At 40.6% G+C, this 20757-nt stretch overlaps 1 protein-coding gene across 3 annotated transcripts in view; it reads right to left on the minus strand.

Moving 5' to 3' along the window:
* The window catches only part of pacs2 (phosphofurin acidic cluster sorting protein 2), a 67494-nt gene that overhangs the window by 29816 nt on the left and 16921 nt on the right, over positions 1–20757 (minus strand). The window contains exon 1 of one of the 3 annotated variants that reach the window (XM_046062297.1): positions 3263–3391. The exons of the other annotated variants lie outside the window; for them this stretch is intronic. The gene's annotated coding sequence lies outside the window, so the exon portion shown is untranslated. Of the gene's footprint in view, positions 1–3262; positions 3392–20757 lie in introns of those variants that run through there. 3 annotated transcript variants of the gene reach the window in all.

Here is a 20757-nt window from a genome sequence, read left to right on the forward strand (position 1 = left end):
CATACTGGACCCTGAATTGTTCAATAAGTTTGAGTTACGTTTCTGTGCACTGTTGCGTAAACCTTTTTTTTGCCTTTATTTGTATAGGAAAGAGGGAAGAAGGAAATGAAGGAGATAGAGGGGACAATAGAGCCCTGGGCTGGAATTGAACCTGGGGCAGCAGCTATAAAGACTAAGTCTTGCACATGGGTCAGGCGGTGTACAGACTGAGCCACCTGCACTCCTTGCATCAACCTTTTCATAAGCTCTCTACAATGGTTCAAAAGACATACATATTTTGGTCCAATTTGGCCTAGTTTGTCCTTGCTAACTTAGCATGCTACAATGCTAAATTATACGCTAACGTTGCTAACATGTTATTATGTCGACTGTACACATGTTAATCAGCTAATTGTCACATGCTAAAAGTCAACATATTATTATGCTAATGATGGTTGCATGTTGATAACTTTAAAAAGATAAACATTAGTATTCAGCTGAGGCTCACAAAATGCAGTTTGGACTGATGAGAGTTTGTAAAGAAATAGTTACGGCACATAACCTCCAAACTGTCATATTTCTGTTTAAAGAAACAATATAGTGTTAATATTTGAGCTTTAAAGGAGCTAACAGGCACTTTTTTTTTGGCTAGTGCTTCACCCTGTTTCAGTTTTATGCTAAGCTAGGCTTCTGCCTCATGGCTACAACTTTATCCTTAATGCAGAGACATGAGGTTGATACTAACCTCTAACTTTTAATTTTCCATCCGTTCAACAACTCTGTTTCCTGTTGTTTAATACCCATTACTGCCACATTGAGCCGAAAGCAAGACTCTAGACTTTTTTCAATCTGTTCATGGATTCACACCAGTGACCTTTGGGTTACTTTGATGTTGCCACTCCATGCAGGCTGAGTCAAGCTCAAACCAAGAAGAGCAGAAGGATCTGATTACCTCTAATTTTTGAAACATAAGACTAACAGTAAATCGACAGATGCTGCTCATAAAGCAGTCACACACACACAAATACATGAACACAGGACTTGAGGTGCTTTGGGATTTGGTAACAAACAAATGGGTCCAAACTGACTACTGATAGTCTGGACAGCCTCTGATAACGTTATTTAATTCAGACATATTTTTCTACTCATACACTGCAAGGATTTCAAGGATTGCCATGGAAACACTTTTTACTCCTCCTCTGATGTAAAACATCAGTTATGAATTAAGTAGCGTGCAGTCAGATGGTGTGTGTGTGTGTGTGTGTGTGTGTGTGTGTGTGTGTGTGAGAGGGAGAGAGAGAGAGAGAGAGAGAGAGAGAGAGAGAGTGAGTGATTGGCTGAATGTAAGTGCACATCTCTTTATAGGCTGGAATGCATTAAAAGTCAACTTGATGCACATTTCTGTTCTGACATTTCCGAGAGGGTTCCACAGTCAGGAGAGCTGAAGCATCGAGGGACCAGTAATGCATTTCACCACATTTATCTGTTTTATGTGGTCATTTTTCAGTGTTTCAACAACGTTTGCAGTCTAACTGTTGTCACATCTGAGCAACAAACTGACATAAACTGCATTGGCTCAAAGTAATTTTTAAATAAACCTATTTGGCAACTGAAATTGCATTCTTATTTATTATTATTAAAGATGAATGCTTTCCAGTAAATCTCTAATTTAGAACAAACTATACAAGTCAGTGACAAAAATATGGAAACCCCAGTTCAGAACATATTGGACTAACTGTGGCCATGATAACAGATGCCACACACTGTGACAGTGACTCAACAAAACTGGAGCTGCTGACCTGTTAAAGCTGACAGTGTTTTGCACCACAGCCCAAGGTTGATGGATGGATGCTTTTGGATGCTGCGTTCACAAAGTAGATCAAAGAAATTGCTACTGTGTTGGACAGGTAATTAATGACATCTCCCAGCTCCCTGAACCCTGCCTGGATCGTGCTGAAAGTACTCATGCCCTAGAGAGGCTGCGTAAAGGCCAGAAATAGATGCTTGACATGGCATCGTCAGTCTACAAGTCTTAATGGACCTAGACCTCCAAATTACACCTTCACCTCTAGTCTATACATTTGTAACCATGCAAACAAAAACAATGCTGGGGTCATGACTTCATATTATTTACACCACACACTGTTATGGTGGTGCACTTAAAGCTGGAATTCCTTAGACCACATAATCTTAGTCCAAATATTAACAGACATGTGTTCATGCTCCCGCGACCCTGTACACAGGATAAGCGGTTGACGATGGATGGATGGATGGATGGATGGATGGTGTTCATGCTAATGTTTCCTCTGAAAACTTTCTTGGTGGTTATTAACCAAGGAGAAAAATGTATCTGCTGTTATAACCCCCTGCGGTTTGACACAGTGATCCTGAATTGTTGTTCATCACAAGTGTAGCGTGGTGTAACCTGTCCTACTGTGGATTGATGGCCGCTGCCACCCAACATGTCACATTTATTTACATAGTTCACACAGCCACATTAGTCTTCAGCACTTCCCACTACTATAAGTAAGTGAGTTAGTTCTAAAATTCTAATAGTTTTGAGATAATGGACTTTTGATTTACATGAGCTGTAATCACCCGCCCGAACCCCCTGGCCTCCCAGCTCCGCCCTCGGGACGTCCGTCCGAACCCCCTGGTCCCCCAGCTCTACCCTCTGGCACCCTGTCCAGCCCTATGTTTTCAGTTCAGCCCTGTCCGTTCCCCTAACCCTTCCCAGTCCTGAAGCCCTCCCTGAATTCCCTGTTTGGTTTTGGACCCTGGACCCCCACCAGCCGGACCCCAGTGCGACTTCCTCCCCCCTATGTTCGTCTGCCAAGCCCCGCCTTGTCCAGTGGGAAGGCCGCCGGGAGGCGCCCATTGAGGAGGGGGCCCTGTTGTGGTGGCAGCCCGGCTGACGGTGAGTGTCCTGGTTTTTTCTCCTTTTTATCAGTTATTCCGCTTTTTCCTTGGTTTTCTGTTCCCTGCCTCCCTCCCGGTGTTTTCTCCCCTGTGTGCTCTCTCTCTCCCTCTGCTCCTGAGCCCAGCCAACTACCTGCACCTCATCAGCCACCTCGTCAGCCTGCCACACCTGCCAGTAATCACCTCATGCCTGCCTGTATTTCAACCCCGGTTCTCCACACCATCCTCGCTTGATCGTCGTTGCTCCATACCCGGTGCCACCTCCGTGTTCAGGCTTTCATGTTTTTTCACATTTTTCCCTGTGCTTTGTCGCCGTCACCTCTAACCCTGTCTCTCTGTCTGTTTCCCTCCCAGGTACACTCACCCTCGACCTCCGTTCAGTCGGGTGGGCTCATCCACCGGCCCTCTCCTCCTCGGTCTTCCCCCCACGGCGTCCTCCCTGTTCTCCCACCGCTCCTCGCTTCCTCTGTCCCATGTTCCCCGGCTCCCTGGCCCCCAGTCTTCCTGGTTCCCCATGCCTGTGTTTCCCCGACATCCACCTCTCCCTCCACTCCAGTCCCTCTACCCCTTTATCCCTCAATAAACCTCCTTCCCTCAGAGTGCTGCTTTTGGTTCCTCTCTGTCCCCACACCACACAACTTCATAACAATCATCAAGATTAAAACAAACAAACAAAAAATGCTTGAAATGTTTCACTTTAAGTGTAATGAATCTAGAATGTATGAAAGGTTCACTTTTTGAATTAAACCATGGAAGAAATTAACTTTTTAGCAATATTAAAATTTTTTGAGATGCACCAGTAAGTTGATTAACTGCCAATTTATTTAAGAATATGCAGAATAACTGAAACAAGTATTAAAGGTTTTAGTGCCTTCTAGAGGTAAGGGTTGCAAATTGCAATCAACAGTTTACTCACTGCTCATCCCTCCCTTTGCGAGCACACAGGAGAAGCCACACCGGCCAACACGCTCTGCTGGCTCTTGCACTAAATAACACGTGTGGTCCTCCATTTGTCCAAATTTCATGTCTTTTCTTACTTCTAACAAACCAGACGACGACTACTACTACTACTTCTTCTTCATACATATTCAACGTAGTGACGAAACGGGCTCTGTAAAGCCGTTTTGTCTATCTGGGCTACTGTAGAAACATGGCAGCACAACATGGGGATCTCCATGACTGTAGAAATGTTTCATTCTAAGGTAATAAAAGCATAACAGTTCATTATGAAAGGTTTTTATACACCACTGAAAACATAGTTATGTATATTATATTGTATTTCTGTCAATAGATCCTCCTAAATATTACACACAAACTAATTCCCCCAATCCATGACCTCTGAGCATCTGGGGCAGTTTTTTTCTTTGCTCGGTTGGTAATCCAGCCGATCACGATATACTCCATCCATCCATCCATCGACAACCGCTTATCCTGCATACAGGGTCGCGGGGGGGCTGGAGCCAATCCCAGCTGACATCGGGCGCAAGGCAGGGTACACCCTGGACAGGTCGCCAGTCCATTGCAGGGCTCACGATATATCAATTTCCACATCAGGACACCTCTGAGTGTATTATTGCCACTTATGCCATCAACACTTAAAAGTTTAAGTGTGTTCAAATCATCATAACCCATTTTTCAGAGTTAGTTTGTTGTCACTTTAACTCGTGGTTAGATCTGTTTCAGTGAGCGTTCATCATCTGATGACTCAGCAGCATTGTCGCATGGTCACTATGGTTACCTGTATTGGCCACTGATTGGCTGAAGAGTTTTCAGTGGGCACATGGAATATCACAATGCTGCTGCGGTGCATTCAATGGTTAAACTGAAGATCAGATCTTTGTTTGTCCTCTTACACAGTGTTAACGAATATCTGCCAGCCAGTCAGAGATGAGTATTTTCCATCTGTATGACATGACTGGATATTAAGTATGACGCAAGTAAAATATGCTTTAATGCATTTCAGCCTCTGGGGGTTACTTTATGTAAATGTAGTTGTATTTTTTTATTAGGATACATACATTCATAAAACATGTTTACACACTAAATCTGTGTGATTGTCCATTCTCTAATCTGACATCTGAATATAATCATGTGTAGTAGTCAACACCCTGACCCTGCCTGGACTCATGCAGCTAATTCTTTTCCCCAGTGCGTGAATGTTGTGTCAGTGACCTAAATTTTCATGTCTCTTGGGGTTCTGGAAAACCAGCATCCCTCTGTCTCTGTCCATCTTTCTTTCAGTCTGGCAGTCCTTCCTTTTTTACCTCCCTCTTTCTCTCCCCCTCTTTCTGTCAGTGTGATTCAAACCATCTTTCACTTTGTGACTCACTATGAAAAAATGTGAAAACAAGTCTTCAGAGACACTTTGAAACAACTCCTCAGCTGCAGGAAAGTTGAGGGTATTTCGTTAGACTGAGAGGAAACTTGGAGCTGCTCTGCAGATCCTTCACCTGTCAGTGAATGGACATGTCACCTGGCAGGTGTGGCACTGGCACAGAAACCCACATAGAGCAGTCTCACTTTCTCCACTTTACATAAACTTTCTGTGGAGACATCTTTGTTGTAAAGAGGAATGTAAGCTACTGTGAACAAACATTTCAGAACTGAAATTAAATGTAGGGTAAAACTTTAAGGACGAAGCAGAACCCTCTTTTAAAATAAATCAAATGTAAGATAAATGGTAAACGTTAAAGGAGACCTATTATACTGCATTTCCAACCCTATATTGTAGTTCTGTTCCTCCTCTATGGTAGCTTTGCATGTTTCAAAGTTAAAAACTGTCAGACTCTGTCTGAAACAAGATGTGGATGCTCCTGTCTCTTTTAGGCCCCATCCTCCAAAGCCCTCTGTCTTCTGATTGGCCATTGCCTTCTGTCTTTACCAGGTTGCCTCAGGGATGGGGCTGCACGTTCTTTTTTGGGCGTGGCCAGCATTCTCTGCCTGGAGCAAATGACCATATATGGAAATCCAGCTCGGAATGCCATCTTACCAGTTAGTAGAAAAAACAGTTTAAAATAGAGGATTCAGAACAGGGGGATATCTGAGGTTTTTGCTCACAGCGATTTCTTTTAAATACTTTAACCTCATTATTTGAAGCTTTGGCCATGTTTAACATGAACATCAGACATTGTAACGTTGTAGATATGCCAGAAAATATGAAAAAGCATAATAGGTCCAAATAGCAATGACTTCACTTTAGTATTCATTCATGACTAAAGGCTAGCATTATACTGTTCTTAAAATGCAAAATGGGTGCCAGGCTTTTTAACAATGTGTGAATTACTGAATTAATTAGAAATCCAATCACCAACATATATAGAATTTTGACAATTTATTCAGTCTTTTATTCCTCCAGAGCAAATGTGCTTCTCAGGCCCCATCCACACTACTGCGTTTTAGTTTACAAACGGAGAATTAAAACGAATACGATCTCTGTCCACACAAGCGTTTTAGCTGCGTTTTGGAGTTGATCTCCGTCTACTTTAAAACGACTGAAAACGCACATCTATTGGCCGTTCAGGTACACTGGGCATGCGCGTGCCGGTGTAAACATGAAGTAGATGGTCTCTTCCTGGTTACAGAAGATTTGGCAAAAGAAAAAATAAATACAGACAAAGAAGTTTTTTTTGCATGCACCAATAAGGAGCTGGGACTGTTACTGAATGTAACACAAGAGTGTGGCAGCAGAAAACAGACTGGGAGTCGTTGCAAAGTAAATACTGCGACATGCACAGTACAAGTGTAGGCAGATCATCCAACGAAGGTTAAAGTCAAGGGCAACTGGACTTGGTTGAAGATACTGGAAGACGTTTCATCCCTCATCCAAGGGACTTCTTGAGTTCTGACTGACTGGTAAGGAAACTCAGCTCTTTAACCTCAGTGGGGTTTGCCAGGATCGTAGGCAGATCAGTGTTTTTGCACGGTACATAATATTTTAATAAAAATACCATGTCAAAAATCCGGTCAGTAGCATCATGTTTCTGCTTTGCATGACTTCTAGGACCTAAACAGAGAGCCGAGCGTGAGCGGCTGCATCATCATTTCTAAAGTCCTCTGTCTTGGCCTGTCTTCACTTTTGACATGTAAAACGGGGTCGGCAGCGTTTCTAAACTTCTCCGTTTTAGGTCTTCATTTTCGCCGTTGTAGTCTGGACGGGAGGTGCAAACGTAGCAAAAGGTCTCCATTTTAATTCAAAAATGCAGTAGTGTGGACAGGGCCTCAGAAATGTTAGGTCTGTAACAGTGTCTAACAACCAGACTAAAAGTCTGTAGCCACACTAGTGAACTCTGAAAACAGCAAAGCTCATTATACAACAAAAAAAATAAGGTCACTGGATGACTTAAAAATTGAGGGACAACTTTTCTATTCTTAGATCATCTCGACTCGCAGGGAATGTAAAGTTTGATTAGAGAAAAGGTCAAAAGACGTCCTCTGTACAGTAGCCATTTTAGGACATTTCAGACTCAGCTGGTCAGGTTAGATCTACCCTGTCAGACTTAAAGGGGTAATATGTAGTAGGGCTGACCCCGAATAGTTGAAGATTTGATGTTTCGATGGGCGGAGCCTGATTCGACTGTTTGGCAAAAATATACATTTCCTCATTTAATGCAGTAAATAAACATGTAAAAAGATAAAAACTTTCAATCAATGTTTTTGAAGTGCGTAAATAAATCCGAAATTGTAACCCTAACCCTGGATCGTCAGTGCGCATTTGTAAGCGTAGCGTGTATGTGTGCAGTGGCAGTGGAGAAACACTTGCTGAAGAGACTGAGCCCCAGCTTCACTGGTGTTGTGCTGAGTTGTCCGCACCTCGCAGGACTTTTGGATAATTTATCACAATTGATGAACCACATAAAGAATATTTTTTTATATATATTTTTTTTAAATATATTTTTAAATAGTGGGCTACTTGAAATAGACCAGTGAGGAACCGCGACGTGCATGCAGTTGTTGTGCACAAGACCGCTGAATGACAAGCGAGAGAGAGAGCGCGCGTCAGTTTAGCTGGAAATTTACAGTGAAAGTTGAATGAAAAGAGACTGCAGCTCTGCAGCTTTTCAACATTAAAGCGGAGCTACCGTGTGTAACCCCCACCCCCACCCCCACCCCCGCGCGCTCGCAATCGCCGCGCATAAAAAGCATGATTCGATTATCAGTCGACTATAAGCAGGACTTGACGAGTCTGATTCGACTATGTAAATCCTTAGTCGGGGACAGCCCTAATATGTAGTTTACGTTACCAACGTGTTACATCGTCGTTAGCTCGCCTGCCTGCTTTTCAGGAACTAACATTACTATTTGTGTATCTTTCACCGGAGGCTCAGCAATGTCAACACAGCTAAATGTACTGGATGATAACAAAAACAGTTAGTGAGCTGCACTGAATATTATATGAGAAACGAGACTTTTGCCACACTTTACAACAGTTAGTCCGCAGTAACTAACGTTACTGTAGTGAATGGTTCTTCCTCTGTGTTCTTGTCATGCACAGTTATGTAGCATTATTATTTATTATGTGGGTCACGTAAGTTACAGTGACTGAGACAGTGAGAAGCTTTGTACCTGAGTATCGGTGAAACTATAAATCTAAATTAAATGTTATAAAGGAAACAACGGTACATCCATGCTAATGTAGCTGGCTGCCTCTGCCTTGCATCACTTTATGCTTGTATAAACGAATTGTCCTCATTTGCCTGGTGGTACACAGGATAGTAATAAAGTTAGCTGGCGAAGTAATGAGGAAAGCCATAACATTACAACTATAGTATTTTGCACCAGATAACGTTAGCAACTGATACTCTGTGTTGTGCTGGGAGCCGATCATTTTGTGGTGTTAGTGGACTGCATTTCGTTAGCTGCAGTGTCGTGGCTGTAGTCGTCAGGAGGTTCGTGAGCGTGCATGTAGCAACATCCTGACCCAATGCGTTACATAACAAGCAGAATATTGGCTGTTGCAAGCAAAGGAGAAAACAGGTGTGGGATTAATTTCTAAATGAGGTTACAGCCCATTGACAAAAAGGAAGTAAAAAGTGATTTATAAATAAGTGATTGGTTTCATTGAAAAACTACATATAGCCCCTTTAACTGGCTCAACATCCATCACTCAGATTTGTCTCAGCTGTGATTTGTTGGCCTTGCACTCTAACCTTTAACTTCTACCTCACACTGTAGTTATACTGCATTTATGTCTTTAGAAATAGCTGGTAGTGAAAACACTATAAAAATGGGTAGAAAAACATAACACATGCAGATGCTTCCACACAGGGAACAAGAGGATGAAAATGAATCCTTTGCAAGTACAGGAACCAAACTGAACCTCTATTGGACATTTTGGGTTAAAGAGACAGTGCTCGCCACCACCATCAGCAACGCACCAAATGAGAATGATGTTAATCCCTATAATGGGGTTCTTGTAGACTTGCAGAATCTTTGAATATGTTCTGGAGTTGTTGGTAGTCTCACACATTTCTAAGATAATTAGCCTTGGTTTGTACTTCAATTTGTCAACCATCTGAATTTTGGAGCCTTCATACTTTTACTGCTGACTCAGAAGTGACTGAACAGATGTGACAGGAAACCTGCTGCTGTCTGAGTGCTGCATGTTTATCCCTCTGACAGGCTACATCAAAAACTAAAACCTTCAGTGCACTTAATTCAGCTTTTAATCACAAAGCTAAGTAACAGGTTCAATCCCTGCAGCAGCCTCCCATGAACTGCCATGCATTCCACCTGCTCACTAAAGTGCTCTGAACGAGTCAACAACACACACACGCACACGTAACTGCCATTAACTTCCAAAGACAAAAATCAGTCTTCTTCTTTCTGTTACATTCCCCACACATCTGCTATGTAGGCTTCATAAATGGTGATTTTTTTGTCTATAGCCCTTGTAAGAGCTGAACATTTAAATGTGATTGTAATTGCTGCATGTTTATCTTTCTATTGGGATGTGCAGCCTGTTCACACATCTGTGTCTCCTCTCTGATGAGACAACACAGTCTCTTCATCACACCCTTTCAAACTTACAGTGAGATCGGGTGGGGAAACATCTTGCACCTGTCGCTTGATTGGTGGGTTACTGTCATTATGGCAACTAGGATTAAATATGCTGCAGTTTACTGTACACATGCAGTGTGCATATAGATACTGAAAGGAGATTGTTTTGCATGCTTTGACATCAAAGAGGGAAGAAGAAGCAGCAGTGGTCACATGGGATACGGAGTCCTGCCTGCCTGAAACCTGAGACGCAAAAATTACACAGAAATACTGCATTTCAGATATTAAAATACACCCCTATACACACACACAGCATGCTCAGGTTTGTCAGTGCATCCGAGCTGGTGGCATCCTACTCACACACATGCCCCACACACTCAGGCTGGAATGTCTGATATGCCATACCAACACCTTCTGTAACATCACCAGCTTCTCCACAGCAGACTTCACCCACTGCTGCAGGCCGAAACCAAACTTGGTAAAAAAAAAAAATTAAATTAAAAATGACGCATGACTGAATTCTTTCTTTCAAGATATTTCCGCTTTGCTGAGCATTACAGAGTGGAGATAGGCAGGAGAGTTGAATGAGAAGAGAGAGGTGGAGACTGTGGTTAGTGGCCACACTTGAATGCACACACATCAGTTGTGTCTTATACAGTACACACTGTAACAGAGGCATTGTTTTGGCACGTACAAGAAATTAATCTACTTGACAGCATTGGTTGGAGAAGCAGTCCAATCCTTTACCTAAGTAAAAATTAATACTGAAATGTAAAAATACTCCACTTCAAGTGAAAGTCCCGCATTCAAAATCCTAATTAAACATGCAATAACTGATTGTTTTGGGTCACAACAGCAGAAATGACTTATGAATATCATGACTTTTAAGTTTATATGGCGAACTTGTTAGCAAACAGTTGCTTATTTACACTTGCAGCAGTTACAGAGCAACATTATCATTCATTTGGAGTCGGGTTTCTGTCCACCTGGAGAATGTAAGTCTGGAGGGAAATATCTGGCTCTTTAGTTGCTAAGTGCTCCACTTGTTTAGTCCAGTGGTTCCCACCTGCAAAGGATCATTAGACAAATCTGAGGGGTCGTGATATTTTGTCTTTAACAATACGTCATATTTTATAAGCTTATCATACTTATCTGTATATAATCTGTGAAATAAAGTAACAGTAATAGCTTGAATAAATGTATTTATTTGCATTCCACCACTGCTTGCCGTTTTAGTTTGGTCAGGAAATGATATTTGCAGATCAAGATCAACATATGCAGCAAAAACTTTGGAAAATAAACCAAAACATTTTGTCTAAATATTTAACGGTATGAAAGACTGTTTAGCCAAATTACAAAAACACATATTTTGCCACCTACAGAAACAATGTCTCAGTTACTCTGGATAATCAATTTTTATTGGGACTATTTCTTGGGTTTTAAGCAGTGACAGTAGGAAGTGTTTACAGTGAGGTATGTGGGTTATGTAGAGCAACCAGGACAGTGTCCCTGGAAAGACACATTGCTGTTTGTTGTTGTTGTTAAAATGACACAACAAACAAAATTCCATCCACATCCATTGCGTGAGCAAGTAAAACCAAAACTATCTGCATGGATAACACTAGACGTAAAGGAGACACTGTGTAGTTTTTTTGTTTTACAAGATGTATCACCACTACACACAATTTTTTCCAGCTGTTACTGCCCCTTACATTTCCTATTTTCATTGCGTTGTGTGACAATTGTGTACAACAGCACACTCAAAAATCAACTGAAATTAGTGATTTAGTGCACACTGACGGTTTCTAGTGTGACCATACCAGAGAATCAATACTTGGTTATTATATCTATATATCTATAGATTGATAGATAGATATACATACCTATTTTGTTCTACTATAGATTTCTGTTGAATATGTGGCATTGACTGTAAGCAGTTGGACTGATGATTTGTTCACCTCCAAATGTTTTGACAGTGTTGCAAAGACCATGTTATAGTACATTGACTGGCTTCCACTTGACCGCAGTGTTCATGAAGGCTGTCCATGCTGTGAATACCTCAGGCACAGAAAGGAAAGGTGGACACGTTATTATGTTATTGGCTGGCTGAGCTATCAGGACACTCAGTGGTCCAGGCCTTCAGTCGCGCTACATGCAATGACAGTAACAAAACAAGGACATAGTGTCTGTGACATTAGTCAAAGGTTTCTGAAGGGATGATCTGGATTCACCACAATCACTGTCACTTATATGGAGCCAGAAAAAGGATTTGGCACCTCTATGGAGCCAGGGTGGAAAGAAAAGATACAGCTTTCAATTAAAGGAGTATTCAATGATTTTTGGACACTTGGAGGCAGCAGAACACGCTCTAAACATTAAAAGCATTTCCATCAACTAATTTTTCGCAAAAAGGTTTTTAGGCTTGGCTGAGGTGGAAAAGTTGAAAAAGTCCAAGAGAAACAGACCAAGGGAATTAATCATAACAAACTTTAACGCTGCTCGAGAATGGTTGAGCAGAGAAGCAGAGAGACTGAACCAAAACATTTCTTCGGTTTTAAGCAGTGACAGTAGAAAGTGTTTACAGTGAGGTATGTGGGTTATGTAGAGCAACCAGGAAATTGTCACTGGAAAGACAAGTGAGCAAGTAAAACCAAAACTATCTGCATGGATAACACTAGATGTAAAGGAGAGACTGGGTATAAGAGCCCAATACCTTAAAACAGATCCATTTAAGCATTATTTTGTAGTTATACTATTTCTCTGATCCTACATTAGTTTTCCTCAGGTTAAAGTACACATCAGTCCTCTAAAATGTGACCATTGCTATTACCATTGCTAAGCTACGTCTGTAAAAAACACAAAAAATTGTCATTAGGGATTTATTCTATGTCCCTAAAAGAAGCATCTGTTTTTGTTTATCGTTCTTGGTTTTTATCGTCCAACAAACTGTCGAGGCCAAATGCTGAATTGGTAAAAGCTACAAATTGATTCAAGTTGAGAAAGTGATGATTAGACTCTTTTCTTGTTTTTCTTCCCTCCTGTGGGTTGGTATTATCCCGCTGGAGTGAGGCACGGGGCGAGATGCCAGGAAGCACTGGGATAGAGGGCAGGGAAGGGGAGAGGGGGAGTCCATGTGCTGGATCAGTGTGCAGACTGCCCCCCCAAAACCACTGGTCCTACATGCCCAAGCTCAGCTAACATTCATGAGGTTTGTGCCAGAGACAGTCTGAGTTTATGTAGAGAGACACACGAGGAGAGAAACAAGAGAAAATGAAGCAGAAAGACATGAAACGGTGAGGAAGAAGAGGAAAGTGAAAGATATATAATGAGAGCATGTGATAGCACACTAAAGGTAGAAAGAGAAAGAGAGCAGCACTTGCATAGTCACAGCCCGCTGCAACAATTTATTTTGGACAGAGCGAAAACACATTTGACAGCTTGACCGTCTTTGTCAGGGATTTGGTTTCAAGCACTGACATCTGCCAGCCTACAACTCCCAATTACTGGAGAAGCATCCACACAGCAGGAACGCAAAAATAAAACTTTGACAGGAAAGGTTATTTTTTACTCAGTGAGGAGCTGTTATTTACTGGTTATTTTCTGATTGTTGATGAGGCACTTGTGGTTTTAAAACCGAGGAGTTAAAGGCAGACAACAGAACATAAAACAACCATAAAATCTGATTGCCTTCCGTGCATTTACTGGTCCTACTGAAGCTATTTGTAAAGGCAGCATTAACTGCATGGAAATATGTAACGATATTAAATAAAGAAAATAGAGAATGAAGGCTAAGATTGAAATAACATGACAGGAGGAAACTAAACCCAAAAATAAATAAAGCAAAATAAACTTCACATGAGTAAAAATGATAATAAACAATTTACCTCCCTATAGTAGTGGAAGAAGTATGGGCTTTCTATACTTAAGTGTAAGTACCAGTACATGTATGTGAAAATTCTTAATTAGAAGTAAAAGTTTTGCATTCAAAATCCTTTTAAAGTAGTTAAGTACAGATGTATTTTCAGCAAATTATACTTATACTTTTACTTATAAAAGTACTTTTTCTGCAGTAAAATGTCTCCTGTGTCTGATATATTATTATGTATTACATTATTAGACTGTTAATACTGATGCAACAATGTATAAGCAACCATTTACTGTTATAGCTGGTACAGGACCTAGTGTTTTATATACAGTACTTTATATACAAGTATTTTAGTTCAAGAGATAAATCTAAAGGGTGAGATGAGTGATGGCGTAGGAAAGAACAAAAAAGAAGAAAGATCTCCTACACACATTTCTATTCATTCCTTGGACTTAATCTTTGATTTTTTTATTTGTGAAATTTGTTTGTTTTACCTCTTTGGCATCTAATTGAAAACATCTAAGACATTTGGTGGAACTGATAACTCACAGACAACTGAAACAACAAGACATTTTTTTGTAATGGGTCACAAGCCAAAAAGGTTGGAAACCACTGGTTTAACCTTCATTGTATTTTAAGAGCTTATTGTATTTTTTCATGTAAAATCTTAATCTAAAAAGTAACTAGTAAATACATTTGTCAATTAAAATAGTGGAGAGCAGTTTATCCCTTTGAATTATAGTGGAGTACAAGAATAAAGTGGCACTAAATGGAATTAAGTATATGAACTTCCTAATTATACAGTACAGTAGTTGGGTAAACGTAATTAGTAACTATCCACCACTGCCTACACACAAACACACTCTCGCACAACAAAAGCAAATTTGAAGGAGGAAGAACCGACATCTGGCAGGCTCTTACATAAAAGTGATCTGATCGGATATAACAACTTTTCCTCAAGAAGGACCCGACAGTGACTAAGGCCTCAACATCACTAATTCGAACATCAGCTATCAACTGTAACAAAAAACACGACAGCTGTACAATACTGGTTTATCTTGGATGTCAGAATTGGAGCAGAGGGCGACCCCCCTGGTGCTCCAACGCTGGCTTGTGACAGAGCAACGCTTATTCATCCTAGACAAGTGCAATCAAGTGCAGAAACATCAGTGAGAAACTTGGAGGAAGAGAGAGGTCCATCATTTCTGTGCATGAGGTCTGACAGCTACAGGCGGAGGGATTAGAGACTAATGAATCTTGTCAAAACTGATTAAGACTGAGCGAGTAAAAACCCATGCAGAGAGACAACTCTAACTGTACATTCAGACACCAAACATCGGATTTCCTTTGCTTCTTTAAAAATGGACGGCTTTCTCCAAATATGCACACCCACAACAACATCAACAAAAGACTCAGGAGAAACTTTCTGTGTACTTTACCTGGTACAAAAAAATTTCACGCAGTGAAATGTCAGTTGTTCTGATTGATTACCAGAAGAGTTTCATATCTAGGATGTTTCCCTGCCTTTCACCCAAGTGATGAGAACTTCACGACAACCACAATGAACCAGTAATATAATAGTACATACAGATAACCATAGGCACCTGGTTATGTTTTAAAACGTGGAAGCAAAATTGGAAAGATACATAATTCTACAAAAATAACTTATATTAACTTAATCATAATTCTTTAAAGGTCCTACTCAATCTTATGGTTCAGTTAATTCATAAAATCCCATTTAGGACAGGTGTGGTGAAGCAGGGTTGGGTGGAAAACATGCATGTGATCTAATAGAGGTCTGGGTAACACTACTCTAGGTTAGTCTGCTGTTGTGTGGGGTTAAACTGTCCAATGTTAGGTAAACTCATAAAAAAGGTAAGTAAACAATACTGTATGTTGTATTTGAAAAAGGTGTAAGTTTAGCCTCCACTACATAACAAATAATAAACTCAACATCCTGCCAGATCCTACCCAGTAGCACATCGGCAACATTACAATCCTATTTTTAGCTCATTTAAAGTTTGGCTGGAGTCGGTGGGCCAAGCAGGTTCATTCAACATACGCTAGCCTATCTTTTCATATGTTCTATTTTCTGTCCATGATCACAGATCATGGGCTAAAATGTTTCTCACCTTTGTAAACTGGCACACTCCTGTGTGGATGCTGACAGACTGTAATTAACAGCCAAAGCATGCTGTGTCAAACGATCAACAACGGGTTGCTAAAAATACTTGAACTATCATTGATATGAGCTGCTCAAATATAATCAGCTGATTGTGGTGATGCAATGATGATACGCTTATTTTTAAAAAGACAGCAAAACCAATAATGTGGATGCATTTGCTCCAACTGCTCCATTGCTCATGCCTATGAAGGTACTTGAAAAAAGGCCAGTATCATGTGCTGTGTCATATTTTAAAGGCACAATGTGTATGATTTGTCCAGATTTTTTGTTAAAAACGTTCAAACAATGATGTTGCAGAGATTTCTACTGAAGTTAGCATGCTAACCCACTAGCCCCAGCCTGTCCTGTCTTAAAAATAACACTTGACGAGGGGGTTATTGATCAATGCTCCTGCATGAACTCTCATTCCTTCACTATCTCTACTTTTTTGTCTCCTCCCAACATCTTGCCTGTATTTGACTGGGCAGACTGGGTGGGAAACCACTGTTGTCTCGGGACACGTTGCCTGCTCCTTTCTACACACTGATTATCTATAATATGTGAAATGATCTGAAGTGATGATGCGTCTCATGCTTGCCAGTATTGTTCTCCTGTTTCAATTCCCCCCACCACTATTACACATGATAAAATCAAAATCTGCCCATTCACTATAATTTTTTGAAATAGTATCACTTCTGTTTGTTATTGTTTTTTAAATTACGTATTTATTCTACAGATTTGTCAGTTGCGTCTAAACAGAGTGACAGAACAGCGCGTCCCCGCAGGACATCACACAAGGCAATGGTCCTTTTAACTTCATAGTTGCAGAAGAAGCAACGACTAAAAGGCTTAATTTATGTGGTTATTATAAAGATCAGCTCTAATGTTAGGCTACATGTGATTAGAAAAGAGCAGAGGAGCAGAATTGCTTAGAGATTAGCCTGGCTGAGGGGAAGAGGAGGTGAAATGCTACCTTACGGTGCTGTCGAACTGTAATGCATTATAGATGAGAGATGTGTTTCTGTTATTTATTCCACCCTCATTGATATAAATGGGTATAACTGATATAACACTTTTGATAAAGGACACTGCAGCCACAGTTCAGTCTGAATATTGGGGCACTAAGCATTAAAATTAGCATATTAGCATATAGTTGAGTAACTGTGGCCCCGGAGTAGACCCGTATCCGCTGCAGTGTTAGTACTCTGATTTACTCTCTGAGCTGTTCAGCACAGACCTGCTAACATACTGATAACAACATGTCAGAAAAACACACATGCAATTTGTAGCAGGTGACAAAGGACCAAGCCAAGGTTTGCTGCGGTAGGCAGACCAAGCAGTCATACCACACACTCACACACACACACTCACTATAATCAATCTGCCGTGGCTCTTTCACATTATTCAGACGTGTGCTGGGGGCTCTCCAACGCTCAGCTGCTCATGCAATATTCAGCTGTGGGATTTACCGGCTGGCTGGGGAGACGGTGTAGTGAAGTGACAGAGCAGAGCCTGGTAAGGATGTGTGGGTGTGTGTGTGTGTGTGTGTATTGGTCACAAAGCTCAGGAGGATCCTAAAATAGATTTGACTTCAACCTGTCTGACAAGAGAAGACAGCTTTGAAAGGAAGAGTCTGTGAATGAATGTGTGCTGAAGTGCAGTGTCTAGACACACACACACACACACAAATAAAATCACAGACACACAAACAAATCTTCACTTTAAGTAAAAGCTCAATATTTTGGGAAATATGCTTTTTCACTTTCTGGCGGAGAGTTAGATTCATACCACTCTCATATCTGTTCACAATGAAGCTACAGCCAGCAGCTGGTTAGCCTAGCTTAGCATAACAACCAAAAACAGGGGGAAAAAGCTAGCCAGGCTCTGTCCAACAGTAACAAAATCATCTGACCAGCACCTTTAAATCTCACTAATTAACACATCATATCTCCCTTGAAAATCATCACATTTTAAAATTGTTTTCAGTATCAAAGTAATCCAGTGATAATTGTCTGTACATATATTGGTACACTGCAAACAGAAAGTGCTAATAGATAATTTGGTATGCCTTCAGCACACTTTTAATTGTGATAATTCAAAATAAATAAATAAATACAAATATAGACTACTAAAAAAAATGGGTTTCACATTGTAGTCCACAGCTAACAGACTTCAAGGTAACACATACAGTACTCCCTGTACTTCGACACATTTTAGGGTTTATCCAAGCATGTTTTGAACATTTTGATGGGGCTTAAAATTTCCTAAACTCACAGTTCAGTAGGTCATCATTAATTTGGGGTTGAAACATTAAAAACTTGGGGTGTCAAGGTCAACGGAGGACATGTGACAAAGGCATATTCCACACTATGGACCCACTCATACAGTACAAAATAAAAGCACACATGTATGTACTCAGCCGCCTAAAAGAGGGAGTGAATCTGTATGAGTGTATGAGGTTCATACATAAACCGTCTCCCTCTGTTGCTCATAAATAATAAACAGACATCTGGAGGCAAAGTCTAAACTCCGTCCTGAACGCTGCCCTCGCTTCCTATAAATCACGCTCATATTTGCTCAATGAATCTGTGTCAGTAGATCATTAAGCTCCAAAGGCCAATGTAGCGGCAGGAGATAGACACAGCTCTGCTTTCGACTCTTCACACTTCTCCTTCCTTCTCTACACGAACAAGCTTTTATCATGAAAGAGGTGAGGGGGAAAGAGAGGCTGAGGCTTCTCCTCCACTGTGCCAAACACAGGAATGCCATTACTTGTTAGGTGGAGGAATACAGAGTGAGAAAGATACTTCAAATGTTATCTTTAAAGCACAGAAGGGAAAAAGTAGGCTGGGATTCTATCTTGGTATTTCCTAATTGGCTCTAAGGGGGGGAAACTCCATAAAAGTAAGCCAATGTGAGAGAATTTGTGCACATAAAAAATGGAGTAGAAAGAGAAGAGAATAAAAAAGACGGAAAAAAGAAGATAAACATTTAACATCCAAACAATTGTATGTATGTATGAGTTTCACATATTAATTTAGAAAAAAAACAAATCTACTTACAAAAATGAAAATACATAACATATGAAAATATCAAAGACACACGGCATTATGACATGCATGCAATTAACTGGAGGGGAGGAAGAAGGCATCAGCTGCATTTTAATTAACATACTGTTCCTGTAATTGGTTCAGTGTAAACAACCTGCAGAGTGTGTGTGTGTGTGTGTGTGTGTGTGTGTGTGTGTGTGTGTGTGTGTGTGTGTGTGTGGGTGTGTGTGTGTGCGAAATTTTTTTTAAATTTTTAATTTGCACAGCAGGATAATAATGAGCACAAAAAGATATTGTGCAAGCTTCAAAAGCATAACCTCCAGGGGTCTTAAACATGAAATGAAACTTCTCAAAATGACTGTCTCAAAATGAAACTACAAGAAGAGGAGAGAAGAAAACCAGGGTACAAAGCAGTGCATGAAAAACAAAATCCATTAGTTGCAAGTGAAAATAAAGGCCATCATCTACTGTTTCAATGTGTTTTTTCTTGTTTTGCCAGATGATACTTTGCAGTCAAATTTGCGTTTATGCAGTCAGAAAAAAGTAAACGAGACAGAGGGAATGACAGAAATAGACAGAAAAGACAGAGACAGAAAAAGTGAAGAGAGGGAGACAGACATTTAGAAGAAGTTAAAGACACGATCAAGGTGAACTGGATGAAATGGGAGGTCACGTTCTCCTGAAACCGGGAACATACACACCCTAAGGATTCAGACCATCTCTCATGCACTGAAACTCAACCATGAAATTCCCCACACAAGCCTCCTCAACTCCACCTCCGCCTTCTTGCCCCCTGTCGTCCCTAACGTCACTTTGACAGCTCAATAATTGACTGCTTATGTTTTATTAATAGGGAGAGCCATTAGGCCACTGAGAAACGTCTGGGGTTCGGTCTGCATACTCTCCAAGACAAAGCACTGCCTGCCCTCAGATCAGACACCTCCTCTTTCTTTTTGTCTCATATTTTGGCATCTGCTCAATGTTTCACTGTGCAATGGCTTCTTGATTAGCCTTATACACAACAGAGGTGTCCTCCCTCAGTGTCATTGTGGTGTTTCCCACAATGCAAAGGTAACACTATCATCACCGCTGACAAAATGAGTGGGTTCTTTTCAAAACACCTTCCAAAAATGTCTTCCTTTTTGGGAAGAAATATGCTTTAATCTTATCTAGATGCCTCTGCAGTCTTCTAAGAAGCTAAAGATATCAAACCATATCAAAAACTTTTCTCATGATCAAAACGCAAATATCTCATTATCTCAAGATAACTAATTCAATGTTTTGCCAAGATCCAAACTTGACAGCCTCATTGATGTTACTCAATTTAGTCTGACAGAGGAGAGAAAGACAGAAGGTAAAGACAGCGACTGATCAAAAGATCAAATTTTACATTAATCAATCTCTGATACAGGCTGAAAGACAAGATTCAAAGAGGTCACTGTCCATAAAGTATGGGGGGCCCCGGAGGACAGAAGCAAAGATGATTTCTTCTTAAACAATCCTCGTGATTGTACAAGATCATAAAACTATAATTTTTGTTAACAACTTTACGTGAACAACACTAAGAGTCTACAGCCATGCTAAGTACAGCGATGCTTTCTAAATGCTAACATCAACATGCTAACATGCTCACAATGAAAATGCTAACATGCTGATTTCCGCCTTCACCAAATTAGTTTACCATGTTATCATACTAACCTTTGCTAATTAGCAATAAACACAAGTAGAGCTTAGACTTAGGGGAATGCCATTGGCTTTGTCATAAACCAAACTATTAGACATAT

This window comes from Micropterus dolomieu, linkage group LG11 (assembly GCF_021292245.1).
Source record: "Micropterus dolomieu isolate WLL.071019.BEF.003 ecotype Adirondacks linkage group LG11, ASM2129224v1, whole genome shotgun sequence".
In the NCBI taxonomy this organism is placed as follows: domain Eukaryota; kingdom Metazoa; phylum Chordata; class Actinopteri; order Centrarchiformes; family Centrarchidae; genus Micropterus; species Micropterus dolomieu.